The sequence below is a fragment of the Lygodium microphyllum genome, chromosome 26, assembly GCF_053477565.2.
Source record: "Lygodium microphyllum isolate KBCC chromosome 26, Lygodium_microphyllum_v1.1.10, whole genome shotgun sequence".
In the NCBI taxonomy this organism is placed as follows: Eukaryota; Viridiplantae; Streptophyta; class Polypodiopsida; order Schizaeales; family Lygodiaceae; genus Lygodium; species Lygodium microphyllum.
Window position 1 is genome coordinate 128,774,646 of NC_141160.1, and position 17,515 is coordinate 128,792,160.

At 37.5% G+C, this 17,515-nt stretch overlaps 2 pseudogenes; one reads left to right on the top strand and one right to left on the bottom strand.

The window, feature by feature from the left end:
* Positions 1-2,310: 2,310 nt before the first annotated feature.
* Positions 2,311-2,369, bottom strand: LOC148013788 (U6 spliceosomal RNA; annotated as a pseudogene).
* LOC148013789 (U6 spliceosomal RNA) lies at positions 2,366-2,429 on the top strand (annotated as a pseudogene).
* The last annotated feature ends 15,086 nt before the right edge of the window (positions 2,430-17,515 follow it).

Sequence of the window (17,515 nt, forward strand, 5' to 3'; positions counted from 1 at the left end):
AAATCAGCCCCAAGGAAGGGTGATGTAGCATGATGACTACTCATCCTCTAGAAAATTAGACTTGTACTTAGAACTCGCCAAACTTGGTCTAAGGAGTAGCAATTTCTATTTGGCGATTTAGACACAATACCATATGACGTTGCAGTTTGTTGCACGATATAGGTGTCAATACCAACTTGTGGGGTTTACATCTTTCTTCGTATGGTATTTCTTTATCAAGAATACCTTTGATCAAGAAAATGGGTTTGGAAGTCCTCTTGACCCAACCCAACCTTAACCCTACTAAGCCGATAACGCTTTGGCCCTAGGATTCCTAAATTCATACGGAAGTCTAGTATTTGGTCAATTGATCCTTAGGGTGAGAACCCTAGATCATTCTTGCATGGGCGTTTAGCTAACCCTAACATTCCGTGAATGTGGGTAGGACCTTTAAGATTGGAAGTATTAAGTTGGCAACCCAAGTGCGATACTAGGCAGAATTTTATCATAGCTTAACCCTACCTAGCACATTGAGGTGATCGTCATACGGATTACTTAGTTGATCCAACCAACCCGCAAGTAAAGATGATCTTCACTTTAAAGATGCAAATATTTTCTTCTAAATTAGCAAGTACTTTCCCCCAAAAAATGTAAGTAATTGCAAGATGTAACATTCCATGCAAATATGCGGCTTCAAGACCATAGACATTTTCCTTCTATGCAGCTATAAGATCTACAATGATCATTACTTTCCTTGCCCTAAACTATAATGATTGACAATTCAAAGCTAACTCCTATAAACCTTACGTTGATGCAATGAAATCGAAGCTTTAATGTTTTTTTAATGAAGATGCATTCAAGCTTTGATAAAAGAACCCCATGCATGAGTGAATGCCATGAGTCCTTCATTGATTTAATCCTTCATTTTATCACTTAACCCGACCTAAAATGTAACCATCTTCGCATGCAATTTTCCATGCATTGCGACTATTTGGACATCATTCAATGGGCGTCTAAGATTATCTCATACACGAGTCGCAACTAGGAAATTATTACCTAAATGCATTATGTGTTATATGCGTTGTTCTTTTTGCGAGGCAACAAGGATACCTTTAGACAAATCCACCTTTTAACTTATGCATTATGCGTTCAAGAATGCAACTACCTTGACCATGCAAGTACTCATCATGCAACTTAACTTGGTAATTCAATGCGAGTGTATGAATTTTCCAATGTATTCAAACTTGCCTACAAGAATTAAAGACATGCTTAATGCATACTTTCATGCGGGAATGTTATCAGAAACTGGGCATTAAGAATCGGGGAGTTGTCCACTCGCGTGCTCGGGGTGGAAGCTCCTACGTGTGCGCCTCGCGACTTTTGCTTAGGAGCCATCGATGACGTAGATCTCGACTCAGCAAACTCTTCTTGGTCCCCCTTTTTGAATTCTGAAGTTGCCTTCAGCTCGGGATCTCCCTCACGGCATGAGAATTAGGCCTTGGGAACACGGATTTAAAAACCCGGGAGGCACGGTGTGAATAAGGCCTATGGAAGCCTTAATGGAAGCTTCTATTGGCTTCCAAGCTTCTGAAGTACAGGGAAATGACATGGAGGTGGGGAGATGATTGGGAGGATGATGACGATGCTGAAGAAGAAGATGATGATGATGGTAATGATGATGAAGATGATGATGAAGAAGATGAAGGCGGAGGCGCAGCAGCAGGCGGTGTGGCCTGGCAGCAACATCAACACGATGGCGGCAGCAACAGGCAGCACGATCTCCTCCTTCTCCCTCCCCTCAAGCTTGAGAGAGGGTGGTCTTATAGGCTTGGAGGGGGGAGGGTAGCCACACAAGTGGTGGGTGGCATGTTCCCCTCCCCATGCTCCTCTCTACTCCACACAACTTATACTCATACTCATACTCCCTCTCCCCGCCATGCAACGGTTGAAGGGGAGGGGGTTTAATTTAAAAAAATTGCACAAATTCATTATCTTTTTGTCCCATGAAGGGGTGTTCCCACGTGGAACTATGGCTTTTAGCCATGGCTTGCATATGCACTACGCGGAAATGGTATTGTAAATGCGCAATGCTGGGGCACTTAGGCTAGTGTATCTTTATTGTGGGAGATTACTTTGGGTTGCTTTTTGCGCGGGGTGTGCGGGCTCAAAATTCCTCCCCCTTGCTCGAACATTTGCTTTCTACGGATGTGACGAGAGTGTGTAAAGCTATCCAGCCCGACTGCTCACAACTCTGATTCCCACGAGGGATGTTCAAGTCCACGCCGATTCCGAGCCAGCATTTTATTAGATTTCTTCGAAGAGACATTTGATAAAAATTTGGACCATTTCTTGATTTGTACGTGTCATCCTTGCGCAGGGGCCATGCTGAAGATTAGCATGGCCCCTGCGCAAGGATGACATGCACAAATTGAGAAATTGTCCAAATTTTTATCAGATGTCTCTTTGGAGACATTTGATACTGTAACGTGCCCGCCCCTCAAATCATGGGACACGTCTTAACAGCCCATCGAGAGATCAATCTAGAAGATGCCGCCCGACACTCCCAAGGAATGACATGGGATAGTGTCTCTCAAGTCTAGCCGGCAACGAAAGTTATCCGGCCGTTCCCACTAGGATTGACCTGAAGTCCGGGTTCATAGCAATCGAGTCTTCCTAATAGCCTTCTAGCGTTGGTCTACAGCTGCTCCACTTTGCGTAGAAACAATTGGACCCAAGCAAACTCATACCGCACTTGGTTCAAAGAGAATGGGAAACCAGAGGGATGCATCGCTCGATCTCTCTGCCCGTAGGGCATAGTCCCATTCTGGTCCCCTAAAACGGTATGAATCAGGATTCTAACCAACATTGTCTAAGGTCATCATGCGTCCTTCCCTAACATTCCTCGTTAAGGTCCATAAAATCTAGGGGCTAACTTAACAACAAGGTGTCTCTCTCAACACTTTGCAATCTTCTCTTTTCAATGCCTAACCAAACATAATCATCGACTTTGAAACTCATAGTTTGTCTTTTCTTGTTAGCTTGTTTAGTGTATGATTGCTGGGCTTTCACAATCATGTCTTTGACTTCAGAAAAAATAGTAGCATGCATATTGGCAACATCATCAGAAGCTTTAACTTTGTTTGACAATGATGTAACAGGTGTAGGGAATCTATGTCTATAAATGATTTGAAAATGTGCTTTTTGTGTAGATGTATGTGGTGTATTCTTGTATGCAAACTGAAGTAAATGCAAGTGTGCATGCCATGTTTGGGGTTTTGAAATTATGTATGTATGTAAAAGATCTAAAATTGTACTGTTAGTCAGGCTATGCCCAAATGCAATGTCCAATAACGAAATATTTAAACCGAGCACCCATGCGCATATAATATAAAATAAAAAAAAATTGTGAAGCGCTTCAATAAATAAGCGCACCTAAATAAATATTAGCACCACACCTTTAATGATAAGATATGCACCCTATCAAAAATGATAAATTTTTCTAGGTAATTTGAATACACGCTATCGCCCAGCGCTTCCCAATGCCACCACTGTCTGCTCTACAAATCAACTAAAGCATTCACAATTGTTAGAAAATAAGAAAATTAAACCGACAAAAGTGAATACCTAGCAGTCTTTAGCTACAAAATAAATAAATAGGTTGAAACTCTGTCCTAACTTTAATTTAATACGAGTGCACTCTAAACTCATAAACATCTATTAATTTAAATATGTATTTTGTGGACTCACCCACTATGGAATCACCCACGTGCACATTAAATTAACATGACACTCGAAAAGGACAGGCGTCCCCATCAACTTCTCGCATAAGAAATCCACCATGTGTACGAGCCCCGGCAAATAAATATAGTTTTATGGAATCCACTGCAAAACCTCACGGAATTCACCTTGGAATAAAAAACTCATGGAATCCATCATGGTCTCATGGAATTCTCCGTGGAATACGCCTCCTAGCATCATACTGCCAGGGTGGGATAGCAATTGTCCTCAATTGCTATTAGCTCAATGTGGAGCGAGCAGTGAGGGGTAAGCACTTAGGTCACGGGCATGCATTCATTGGGCCTCTTCAATATGATGATTTTTTAACTTAACCAAATATCTAGAGTATCTACAGCCAGTTGTAGTGGTCATAAAGTCAGCGTCTAGAATAGTTTCAAGTTCAAGGATTTCAATTTCTTCTTTTAACAAAGGAGGGTTTTCATAAACAGGATGAACATGTAATTGGCCTCTAAAAGGTCGTAACAAATTGATATGAAAAGTATTGTGGATTTTCCAGTGTTGGGGTAGTTTTAATTTAAATGCATTGTCATTGATTTTGTGAATGGTCTTGAAAGGTCCATAAAATCTAGGGGATAACTTAACAACATGGTGTCTCTCAACACTTTGCAATCTTCTCTTTTCAATGTGTAACCAAACATAATCATCGACTTTGAAACTCATCATTTGTCTTTTTTTGTTAGCTTGTTTAGTGTATGATTGCTGTGCTTTCGCAATCATGTCTTTGAATTCAGAAAAAATAGTAGCATAAGTATTGGCAATATCATCAGCATCTCTAACTTTGTTTGACAATAATGTAACAGGTCTAGGCAATCTATGTACATAAATGATTTCAAAATGTGCTTTTTGTGTAGTTGTATGTGGTGTATTATTGAATGCAAATTGAAGTAAATGGAAGTGTGTATCCCATGTTTGGCATTTTGAAATTATGTATACACGTAAAAGATCTAAAATTGTACTGTTAGTCGGAGCTGTGTCCAAATACAATGTCCAATAATGAAATATTTAAACCGAGCACCCATGCACATACAAAATAATAAATATTTATGAAGTGCTTCAACAAATAAGCGTGCCTACATAAATATTAGTGTCATACCTTTAATGATGAGACACACGCCCATAAAAAATGATAATTTTTTCTAGGTAATTTGAATACACGCTATCACCTAGTGCTTCCCAATGCTACCATTGCCTGCTCTACACATCAACTGAAGCATTCACAATTGTTAGAAACTAATAAAATTAAAGCAACAAAAGTGAATAGCTAGCAATCTTCAGCTATAAAATAAATAAATAGGCTGGAACTATGTCCTAACCTTAATTTAATACGAGTGTACTCTAAACTCATAAACATCCATTAATTTAAATATGTATTTTGCGGAATCACCCACGTGCACATTAAATTAACATGACACTGGACAAGGACAAGCGTTCCCATCAACTTCTCGCACAAGGAATTCACCCTATGTATGAGCCCCGGCAAATAAATATAGTTTTACGAAATCCTTTGCAAAACCTCACGGAATCCACCGTGGAATAAAAAACTCACAATATCCACCATGGTCTCACAGAATCCACCTTGGAATATGCCTCTTGGCATCATAACCCTGGGGTGGAATAGCAATTGTCCTCAATTGCTATTAGCGTGATGTGGAGTGAGCAGTGAGGGGTAAGCACTTAGGTCACAGGCGTGCATCCGTTGGGCCTCTTCAACAGGATTATTTTTAAACTTAACCAAATATCTAGAGTATCTACGGCCAGTTCTAGTGGTCATAAAGTCAGTCTCTAGAATAGTTTCAGGTTCAAGGATTTCAATTTCTTCTTCTAACAAATGATGGTTTTCATAAATAGGATGAATAGGTAATTGGCCTCTAAAAGGTCGTAACAAACTGACATGTAAAGTATTGAGGATTTTCTAGTGTTGGGGTAGTTCTAATTTAACTGCATTATCATTAGTTTTGTGAATGACCTTGGAGGGCCCAGTAAATCTAGGGGCTAACTTAACAACATGGTATCGCTTAATACTTTGCAATCTTCTCTTGTCAATGTGTATTTAAACATAATCATCGACTTTGAAACTCATAGTTTGTCTTTTTTTGTTAGCTTGTTTAGTGTATGATTTCTAGGCTTTCGCAATCATGTCTTTGCCTTCAGAAAAAATAGTAGCATGCATATTGGCAATATCATCAGTTGCTTTAACTTTGTTTGACAATGATGTGACAGGTGTAGGCAATCTATATCCCTAAATGATTTGAAAATGTACTTTTTTTTGTAGTTGTATGTTGTGTATTATTGACTGCAAACTGAAGTAAATGCAAGTGTGTATCCCATGTTTGGGGTTTTAAAATTGTGTATGCACGTAAAAGATCTAAAAATGTACTGTTAGTCGGGCTATGTCCAAATACAATGTCCAATAATGAAATATTTAAACTGAGCTCCCATGTACATAAAAAATAATAAATATTTGTGAAGTGCTTCAATAAATAAGCACACCTAAATAAATATTAGCGCCACGTCTTTAATGATGAGACACCCACCCATCAAAAATGATAATTTCTTCTAGGTAAATTGAATACATGCTATCGCCCAATGCTTCCCAACGCACCACTGCCTACTCTACACATCAACTGAAGCATTCACAATTGTTAGAAAATAATAAAATTTAAGCGACAAAAGTGAATACCTAGCAGTCTTCAGCTATGAAATAAATAAACAAACTGGAACTGTGTCCTAACCTTAATTTAATACAAGTGCACTCTAAACTCATAAACATCCATTAATTTAAATATGTATTTTGCAAAATCACCCACCATCGAATCACTCACGTGCATATTAAATTAACGTGACGCCCGAAAAGGACAAGCATCCCCGTCAACTTCTCGCACAAGGAATCCGCACTGTGTATGAGCCCCGACAAATAAATATAGTTTTACGGAATCCTCTGCAAAAACCTCACGTAATCCACCATGGAATAAAAAACTCACAGAATCCATCATGGTCTCACGGAATCCACTGTGGAATATGCCTCCTGGCATCATATCGCCGGGGTGGGATAGCAATTGTCCTCAATTGCTATTAGCTCAATGTGGAGTAAGCATTGAGCGGTAAGCACTTAGGTCACGGGCTTGCATCCATTAGGCCTCTTCAACAAGATGATTTCTAAACTTAACAAAATATCTAGAGTATCCGAGGCTAGTTCTAGTGGTCATAAAGTTAGTGTCTAGAATAGTTTTAGGTTCAAGGATTTTTGTTTCTTCTTCTAATAAAGGAGGTTTTTCATAAACAGGATGAACAGGTGATTGGCCTCTAAAAGGTCGTAACAAACTGATATGAAAAGTATTGAGGATTTTCTAGTGTTGGGGTAGTCTTAATTTAAATGTATTGTCATTGATTTTGTGAATGATCTTGGAAGGTCCATAAAATCTAGGGGCTAACTTAACCACATGGTGTCTCTCAACACTTTGCAATCTTCTCTTTTCAATGCATAACAAAACATAATCATCGACTTTGAAACTCATAGTTTGTCTTTCCTTGTTAGGTTGTTTAGTGTATGATTACTAGGCTTTCACAATCATGTCTTTGACTTCAGAATAAATAGTAGCATGCATATTGGCAATATCATCAACAGCTTTAACTTTGTTTAACAATGATGTAATAGGTGTAGGCAATCTATGTGTATATGATGATTTCAAAATGTGCTTTTTGTGTAGCTGTATGTGGTGTATTATTGTATACAAACTGAAGTAAATGCAAGTGTGTATCCCATGTTTAGGGTTTTGAAATTGTGTATGGAGGTAAAAGATCTAAAATTATACTATTAGTCCAATGTCCAATAATGAAATATTTAAACCAAGCGACCACGCGTATATAAAATAATAAATTTTTGTCAAGTGCTTCAATAAATAAGCATGCGTAAATAAATATTAGCATCACACCTTTAATAATAAGATATGCGCCCATAAAAAATGATAATTTCTTCTAGGTAATTTGAATACACACTATAGCTCAATGCTTCCCAATGCCACCACTGCCTGCTCTATACATCAACTGAAGCATTCACAATTGTTAGAAAATAATAAAATTAAAGCGACAAAAGTGAATACCTAGTAGTCTTCTATGAAATAAATAAATAGGTTGGAACTGTGCCCTAACCTTAATTTAATACAAGTGCATTGTAAACTCATAAACATCCATTAATTTAAATATGTATTTTGTGGAATCACTTGCCATGGTATCACCCACGTGCACATTAAATTAACATGACACCCAAAAAGGATAGGTGTCCCTATCAACTTCTCACACAAGGAATCCACCCTATGTACGAGCCTCGGTAATAAATATAGTTTAACGGAATCAACTGTAAAACCTCATGAAATCCACTATGGAATAAAAAACTCAAGGAATTCATCATGGTCTCACAGAATCCACTGTGGAATATGCCTCCTAGCATCATATCCCCGGGGTGGGATAGCAATTGTCCTTAATTGCTATTAGCTCAAGGTGGAGCGAGCAGTGAGGGGTAAGCACTTTGGTCACGGGCATGCATCCATTGGGCCTCTTCAATATAACTAAATATCTAGAGTATCTAGGGCCAGTTCTAGTGCTCATAAAGTCAGTGTCTAGAATAGTTTAAGGTTCAAGGATTTCAATTTCTTCTTCTAACAAAGGAGGGTTTTCATAAAAATGATGAACAGGTAATTGGCCTCTAAAAGGTCATAACAAATTGATATGAAAAGTATTGTGGATTTTCCAATGTTGGGGTAGTTCTAATTTAAATGCATTGTCATTGATATTGTGAATGATCTTGAAAGGTCCATAAAATCTCGGGGCTAACTTAATAATAGGATGTCTTTCAAAACTTTGCAATATTCTCTTTTCAATGTGTAACCAAACATAATCATCAACTTTGAAACTCATAGTTTGTCTTTTCTTATTAGCTTGTTTAGTGTATGATTGCTAGGCTTTCACAATCATGTCTTTGACTTCAGAAAAAATAGTAGCATGCGTATTGCCAATATCATCAGAAGCTTTAACTTTGTTTGACAATGATGTAATAGGTGTAGGCAATCTATATCCATAAATGATTTCAAAAGGTGCTTTTTGTGTAGTTGTATGTGGTGTATTATTATATGTAAACTGAAGTAAATGCAAGTGTGTATCCCATGTTTGGGGTTTTCAAATTGTGTATGCACATAAAAGATCTAAAATGGTACTATTAGTCGGGCTATGCCCAAATACAATGTCCAATAATGAAAATCGAGCGCCCATGCGCATACAAAATAATAAATATTGTGAAGTGCTTCAATAAATAAGCACGCCTAAATAAATATTAGTGCCACACATTTAATGATAAGACACGCGCCAATCAAAAATGATAATTTTTTCTAGGTAATTTGAATATACGCTATCACCCAGTGCTTCCCAACGCCACCACTGTCTGCTCTACACATAAGCTGAAGCATTCACAATTGTTAGAAAATAATAAAATTAAAGCAACAAAAGTGAATACCTAGCAATCTTCAGCTATAAAATAAATAAATAGACTGGAACTGTGTCCTAATCTTAATTTAATATGAGAGCAGACAAGCGTCCCTTCAACTTCTCGCACAAGGAATCCACCTTATAAACGAGCCTTGGCAAATAAGTATAGTTTTACGGAATCCACTGCGAAACCTCACGGAATCCACCGTAGAATAAAAAACTCAAGGAATCCATCGTGGTCTCACAAAATCCACTGTGGAATATGCCACCTAGCATCATACCCCCGGGTGGGATAGCAATCGTCCTTAATTACTATTAGTTCAATGTGGAGAGATAGTGAGGGGTAAGCACTTTCGTCATGGGCATGCATCCATTGGGTCTCTTCAATAGGATGATTTTTAAACTTAACTAAATATCTAGAGTATTTAGGGCCAATTCTAGTGGTCAAAAAGTCAGTGTCTAGAATAGTTTCAGGTTCAAGGATTTCAATTTCTTCTTCTAACAAAGGAGGATTTTCATAAACACGATGAATAGGTAATTGGCCTCTAAAAGGTCGTAACAAATTGATATGAAAAGTATTGTGGATTTTCCAGTGTTGGGGTAGTTCTAATTTAAATGCATTGTCATTGATTTTGTGAATGATCTTGAAAGGTCCATAAAATCTAGGGCCTAACTTAACAACAGGATGTCTCTCAACACTTTGCAATCTTCTCTTTTCATGCGTAATCAAACATAATCATCGACTTTAAAACTCATAGTTTGTCTTTTCTTGTTAGCTTGTTTAGTGTATGATTGCTGGGTTTTCACAATCATGTCTTTGACTTCAGAAAAAATAGTAGCATGCATATTGGCAATATCATCAGCAACTTTAACTTTGCTTGACAATGATGTAACAGGTGTAGGGAATCTGTGTTCATCAATGATTTCAAAGGGTGCTTTTTGTGTAGCTATATGTGGTGTATTATTGTATGCAAACTGAAGTAAATGCAAGTGTGTATCCTATGTTTGGAGTTTTGAAATTGTGTATTCACGTAAAAGATCTAAAATGGTAATGTTAGTCGAGCTATGCCCAAATACAATGTCCAATAACAAAATATTTAAATTGAGTACCCATGCGTATACAAAATAATAAATTTTTGTCAAGCGCTTCAATAAATAAGCGTACCTAAATAAATATTAGATCCACGTCTTTAATGATAACATACGCATCCATAAAAAATGATAATTTCTTCTAGGTAATTTGAATACACACTATCGCCTAGTGCTTCCCAAGGCCACCACTGCCTGCTCTACACATCAACTGAAGCATTCACAATTGTTAGAAAATAATAAAATTAAAGTGACAAAAGTGAAACGTAGCAGTCTTTAGCTACAAAATAAATAAATAGGTTGAAACTCTTTCCTAACCTTATATTAATACAAGCGCACTTTAAACTCATAAACGTCCATTAATTTAAATATGTATTTTGTGGAATCACTCACCATGGAATCACCCATGTACAAATTAAATTAACATGACACCTGAAAAGGAGAGGCAACCCTGTCAACTTCTTGCACAAGGAATCCACCTTGTGTACAAGCCCCGGTAAATAAATATAGTTTTATGGAATCCACTGTGAAACCTCACGGAATCCATCGTGGAATAAAAAACTCATGGAATCCACCATGGTCTCATGGAATCCACCTTAGAATATGCCTCCTAGCATCATACCCTGGGGTGGGATAGCGATTGTCCTCAATTGCTATTAGCTCAATGTGGAGTGAGTAGTGAGGGGTAAGCACTTAGGTCACGGGCATGCATCCATTGGGCCTCTTCAACAGGATGATTTTTTAAACTTAACCAAATATCTAGAGTATCTACGGCCAGTTCGACAGGATGAACAGGTAATTGGACTCTAAAAGGCTATAACAAATTGATATGAAAAGTATTGTGGATTTTCCAGTGTTGGGGTAGTTCTAATTTAAATGCACTGCCATTGACTTTGTGAATGGTCTTGAAAGGTTCGTAAAATCTAGGGGCTAACTTAACCACATGGTCTCTCTCAATACTTTGCAATCTTCTCTTTTCAATGTGTAACCAAACATAATCATCGACTTTGAAACTCATAGTTTGTCTTTTCTTGTTAGCTTGTTTAGTGTATGATTGCTGTGCTTTCGCAATCATATCTTTGACTTCAGAAAAAATAGTAGCATGTATATTGACAATATCATTAGCAACTTTAACTTTGTTTGACAATGATGTAACAGGTGTAAGCAATCTATGTCCATAAATGATTTCAAAAGGTGCTTTTTGTGTAGTTGTATGTGGTGTATTATTGAATGCAAACCGAAGTAAATGGAAGTGTGTATCCCATGTTTGGCGTTTTGAAATTATGTATGCACGTAAAAGATCTAAAATTATACTGTTAGTCAAGGCTGTGCCCAAATACAATGTCCAATAATGAAATATTTAAACCGAGCGTCCATGCGCATAAAAAATAATAAATATTTATGAAGTGCTTCAATAAATAAGCGCGCCTAAATAAATATTAACTCCACGCCTTTAATGATAAGACACACACCCATAACAAATAATAATTTCTTCTAGGTTATTTGAATACACACTATTGCCCAATGCTTCCCAATGCCACCATTGCCTACTCTACACATCAACTGAAGCATTCACAATTGTTAGAAAATAAAAAAATTAAATCGAGAGAAGTGAATACCTAGCAGCCTTCAGCTACGAAATAAATAAATAAGTTGGAACTCTATCCTAACCTTAATTTAATACGAGTGCACTCTAAACTCATAAACGCCCATTAATTTAAATATGTATTTTGCAGAATCAATTGCCATGGAATCACCCACGTGCACATTAAATTAACATGACATCCGAAAAGGACATGCATCCCCGTGAACTTCTCGCACAAGGAATCCACCCTATGTACGAGTCGTGAAAAATAAATATAGTTTTACAAAATCCACGGCAAAACATCAGGGAATAAAAAGCTCACACATTCCATCGTGGTCTCACAGAATCCATAATGTAATATGCCTCCTGGCATCATACGCCTAGGGTGGGATAGCAATTGTCCTCAAGTGCTATTAGCGTGATGTGAAGTGAGCAGTGAGGGGTAAGCACTTAGGTCATGGGCTTGCATCCACTGGGCCTCTTCAACTGGATGATTTTTAAACTTAACCAAATGTCTAGAGTATCTACGGCCAGTTCTGGTGGTCATAAAGTCAGTGTCTAGAATAGTTTCAGGCTCAAGGATTTCAGTTTCTTCTTCCAACAAAGGAGGGTTTTCATAAACAGTATGAACATGTAATTGGCCTCTAAAAGGTCGTAACAAACTGATATGTAAAGTATTGAGGATTTTCCAGTGTTGGGGTAGTTCTAAATTAAATGCATTGTCATTCATTTTGTGAATTATCTTGGAGGGCCCATAAAATCTAGGGGCTAACTTAACAATGGTGTCTCTTAACACTTTGCAATCTTCTCTTTTCAATGCATAACCAAACATAATCATCGACTTTGAAACTCATAGTTTGTCTTTTCTTGTTAGCTTGTTTAGTGTATGATTGTTGGGCTTTCGCAATCATGTCTTTGACTTCAGAAAAAATAGTAGCATGCGTATTGGCAATATCATTAGTAGCTTTAACTTTGTTTGACAATGATATGACAGGTGTAGGCAATCTATGTCCATAAATGATTTGAAAATGTACTTTTTATGTAGTTGTATGTGGTGTATTGTTGAATGCAAACTGAAGTAAATGCAAGTGTGTATCCCATGTTTGGGGTTTTGAAATTGTGTATGCACGTAAAAGATCTAAAATTGTACTGTTAGTCGGGCTCTGCCCAAATACAATGTCCAATAATGAAATATTTAAACTGAGCGCCCATGCGTATACAAAATAATAAATTTTTGTGAAACGCTTCAATAAATAAGCGTGCGTAAATAAATATTAACGCCACTCCTTTAATGATAAGACACGTGCCGATAAAAAATGTTAATTTTTTCTAGGTAATTTGAATACACACTATAGCCCAGTGCTTCCCAACGCAACCACTGCCTGCTGTACACATCAATTGAAGCATTCACAATTGTTAGAAAATAATAAAATTAAGGCGACAAAAGTGAATACCTAGCAGTCTTTAGCTACAAAATAAATAAATAGCTTAAAACTCTGTCCTAATCTTAATTTAATACGAGTGCACTCTAAACTCATAAACATCCATTAATTTAAATATGTATGTTGTGGAATCACCTGCCATGGAATCACCCACGTGCACATTATATTAACATGATGCCTAAAAAGGACAGGCGTTGTCGCAACGCGTAGGGTTGAAGGTCACCACAGGGGTTTGGCAAGAGAAGAATGTATGGGGGTTCAAGAGCTTAGACTCCAGAGATGGTAGAAATAAGAGAAGGGTTGAAGGTTTCAAGCCAAGTTTTTGAAGATAAGTGACCGCAAGGTGAAGGTAGATTCAAGGAGAGGAGTAGACAGAAGAGAAGGGGTTCGAAGAGATTGAAGATGTAGAAGAATACTTCCAAAAAGAATTAGAAAATATAGAAGAATACTAACAGAGATGAAGCCTGTCAGTTTCTTTCAACATTATGAGAAAATATAACTCTAATAGACAAAAATGTGTACAAAATAATACCTTCCTCTATGCTGCTCAGATCGCCAATCTGATCCTTCCAATGGCTCTGAAAGGGGGGTTAAATACTAGGACACCTAGCCAGATTCTTGCAAGATCACTCCTTCTTCATCTCCCACTTTCAGAGTGTTGTTCACTACCTGAAAATAACAATCATGTGTCGCACGATTTTGCTAATATCTCTTTTTACATAAAATCCTCTCAAATTAGTTGAAAGCTACATGCTTTCTTTTACATGTCATCCTAATCTAGAAGTTGTCTATAGTTTTGTATATTTTTTTACAAGAGATAATATCTAGAATATTAAAATTTGACTAAAATCTAATATTTTTGAACCATGGACACTAACACTAATGTTTAAAATGGCATTGGCTCTCTAAACCTAAAAGGAAGCCACACTCTAGATTTTTTTACACAGTGTGTGCGTAGCAGCACGACATCCACCCCCTCCTAACCTACACATCCTCTGGCATGTGCCAAAGTCTTACGAATTTGCAGTGTCAGAAGAAGTATCTTCTGCCATGTCAATGTCTTCATCTTCTGCCTCTTCTTCTTCCTCTATGTCTTCATGCTCTTGAATTATATTCAAGTCTTCTAGCTCATTGTTGAACTTTCTCTTCGTTTGAAGAGCTTGATTCTTTTTCCAACTATGGGGTATCTTCATGCTTGTTCCATCCAATTCAACTAATGAATATGTGGCATTGTCATGAACGACCTTTACCACATATAGGCTAAACCAATGCTTCACCATCTTTCTAGAAGCACTGTATTGATTGTCTAAGCTACTGTCATAGACAAGCACCTGGTCATTTTCTTGAATTGCTCTTGGCCGAAGTCGATGTTGCTTATCAAATCTTCTTTTGTTCTTCAGTTTTGCTGTCTTTAGCTTCTCAATAGTTGCTTGAACATCTTCAAGCCTTCTTTCTAGCTACCATATGCGCAAAGTCAACAACTCTTCTCTACTGATGCCTTCCTTCCAAGGTAGAAGACTCCATGTGAGAATAGATTTTTCAATTGGCATAATTGGTTGTTGTCCATGCATAAGTTCAGCTAGCATATAGCTAGTCACTGAACTGTGAGTAGTCCGGTCAGCCCATAATGCAAAAGGTAGCATTTTAGGCCATTCTTTGATCTTTCCTCTACAAGACTTTGCTAGAGCTTTGAGAATAGGTTGATGACCTCTCTCACTCTTTCCATTGCCTTTAGGGTTGTAGGCTGATGTTAGAGCCAACTTAATACCCAATTGACCAAAGAAGTTGCGTGCCTCATCAGCATCCAACTCTCCTCTATCTACAGTTACTTTGCCCACACAATCATATCTACAAAACACTTCTTCAAGCAAAAAATGACAAACAGCTTGAGTGGATTTGGTTGTTAAGGCTTTGCCTTCAACTTGATTGGCTAGATCCTCTCTTGCAAGCACTAAATACCGTGTATTCCATATTCCTGTAGGCATGGTTACAAGATCAATAACCCATGTATAATGTATAGAAAAGGGATAAGTCGGTTGTAACCCATCTCGATGCTTAACCATAGAATACATTTGACACACATAACAGGTTTCAACAAAATGTGCTATGTCCCGATACATGTTTTGCCACCAATATTTTTATTTGACTTTACTAAAGGTTCCCCATATTCCTCTTTGGCTAGCCCACAAGATTTCATGAAATTCCTTCATTACCTGTTGTTGCAATCTTTTGTTACCTAAAATCAGACAAGTGCTCCTTTCTTCTTCTTTGCGTGCTTCCATAGATGTCCTTCTTTAAGAAAAAATCCATAAGCTTTCCTCTTGATATGCTTGAACTCCTCATCAGTTCAAGTCTCCTTCTTCATTGTGCTCAAATATTGGCCAATCTTCAGCCAATCTTCTTCAAGGAAATGAACTAGAACTTGAGCAATGCAATGAGCATACTGGCTTTTAGTTGACCATCCTGTTGTTTTCAGCTTTGGACTAGTATATGCAGTAACTGAAAATGTATTTTCAGCAGCCATGGAATAAAATTCAACAAGTATAGATTTTTCAGCTTTATCTTCTTCCATCAACTCTTCTTCATTGTCATATCTTGCACGTGATAGCATGTCAGCAACTGGATTCACCTTTCCTACAATATGCTTTAATTCGGGGTTGAGAGATTTAATATATGCAATCCATCTTAGCATAGCAATGTTGGGTGTAGAGCAATTGGCAATCATGCCCAAGAGTGGAAGACAATCAGTTTCTACCACTACGGAAGCACCTATAAAGTATTGACGATCACACTTTAATGCTGTAACAACTCCCCACAATTTCCTTTTTACTTGTGCATACCTTCTTTGACATTCATTGAGAACTTTTTCTCCAAAATGAATTGCATACATGTTACCTTCAAGATCCTCTTGGCCAACAACCCATCCTATCCCAATGGGACTCGTATCCACAGTAAGGATGATGGGTTGACCATTTGAATAATCGACCCTTTTGAGAGTGGGGGCTGAAATTAACAGCTTCTTTAATTTACGCATAGTGAGAGTATGCTCATTACCCCAAGAGAATCTTTGGCTTTTTCTTAATAATTGATAAAGATTTTCGACTACATGAGCAAAATGTGGTATCCATATGAGATAGAATACACACACGCCAAGAAATCTTCTCACCTCTGAAACATTTGTGCATTTTTCTTGCATTCTGCTGATGGCATCTATCTTGATTGGAGAAGGTTTGCATCCATAGGGGCCATATAGTTGATCGATCACTAGGACTTCTTCTACTCCAAAAATCGACTTAGCTCGTAAGATGTACCTCTTCTAGCCTTGTCAAAATCCTATCACAATCATGAATATGGTTAACTATAAATGTCATGAAGCCATCTTTGTCAAGCTCCTCATTCTTTTCATTGACTTCACATCCCTTGATAGGTACATCATCAAGAAATGGAAGAGTAAGTTGTGGAATAAAGTCCCTTAAGACTTTGTGCATGACATTCATCATATGGGCCACGGAGTTTGTTGCACCTTGTGGTAGAGTGCATATGCGGACCAATCCAAGAGGTGTCTTCATTGTGGTAATGTCTCGGCTTTCTAATGAAAGCTGAAATTGGTCATATCTTGAATATAGGTTACCCATAGAATAAATTGCTCTACCTGCAAAACATTAGGGCCAAAAATACTTCAAAAAATGCATTTTTGTTAATCACGAGATTAAGAAAAAATGGACAAAGAGAGTTTTCCATGTGCACAAGAATATAGTATTCTTGTCTCCTTTTTCGGAGATAGTAGAGTCCACTTCGTGATCCTCTCCTCCTTTTTAGCCAAAATCTCCAAAGTCTGACATGTTTTGGTAGTCCTGAAGTCCTTATTTACTTATAAAATCTGACAAATGACATAATAAAGTTGTTGTGAAGTTAATGAAATTTTTTTTAAAAGTTGAGAACTTTTTGGCGCCCAATATATTTTCATTAGTCTTCTTAATATTCCTTTTTAGTTCATTCACCTTTCTCGGTGAGCTTCTTTCTCTACTTTTTAGTTCATTCATCTTTCTCAATGAGCTTCTTTCTCTGCGAATTTAATTTAAGTCTGGGATCCAGAAGCCGCTCTTCTCGTTTAATAAACTCTTACACTATATATAGCCACAGA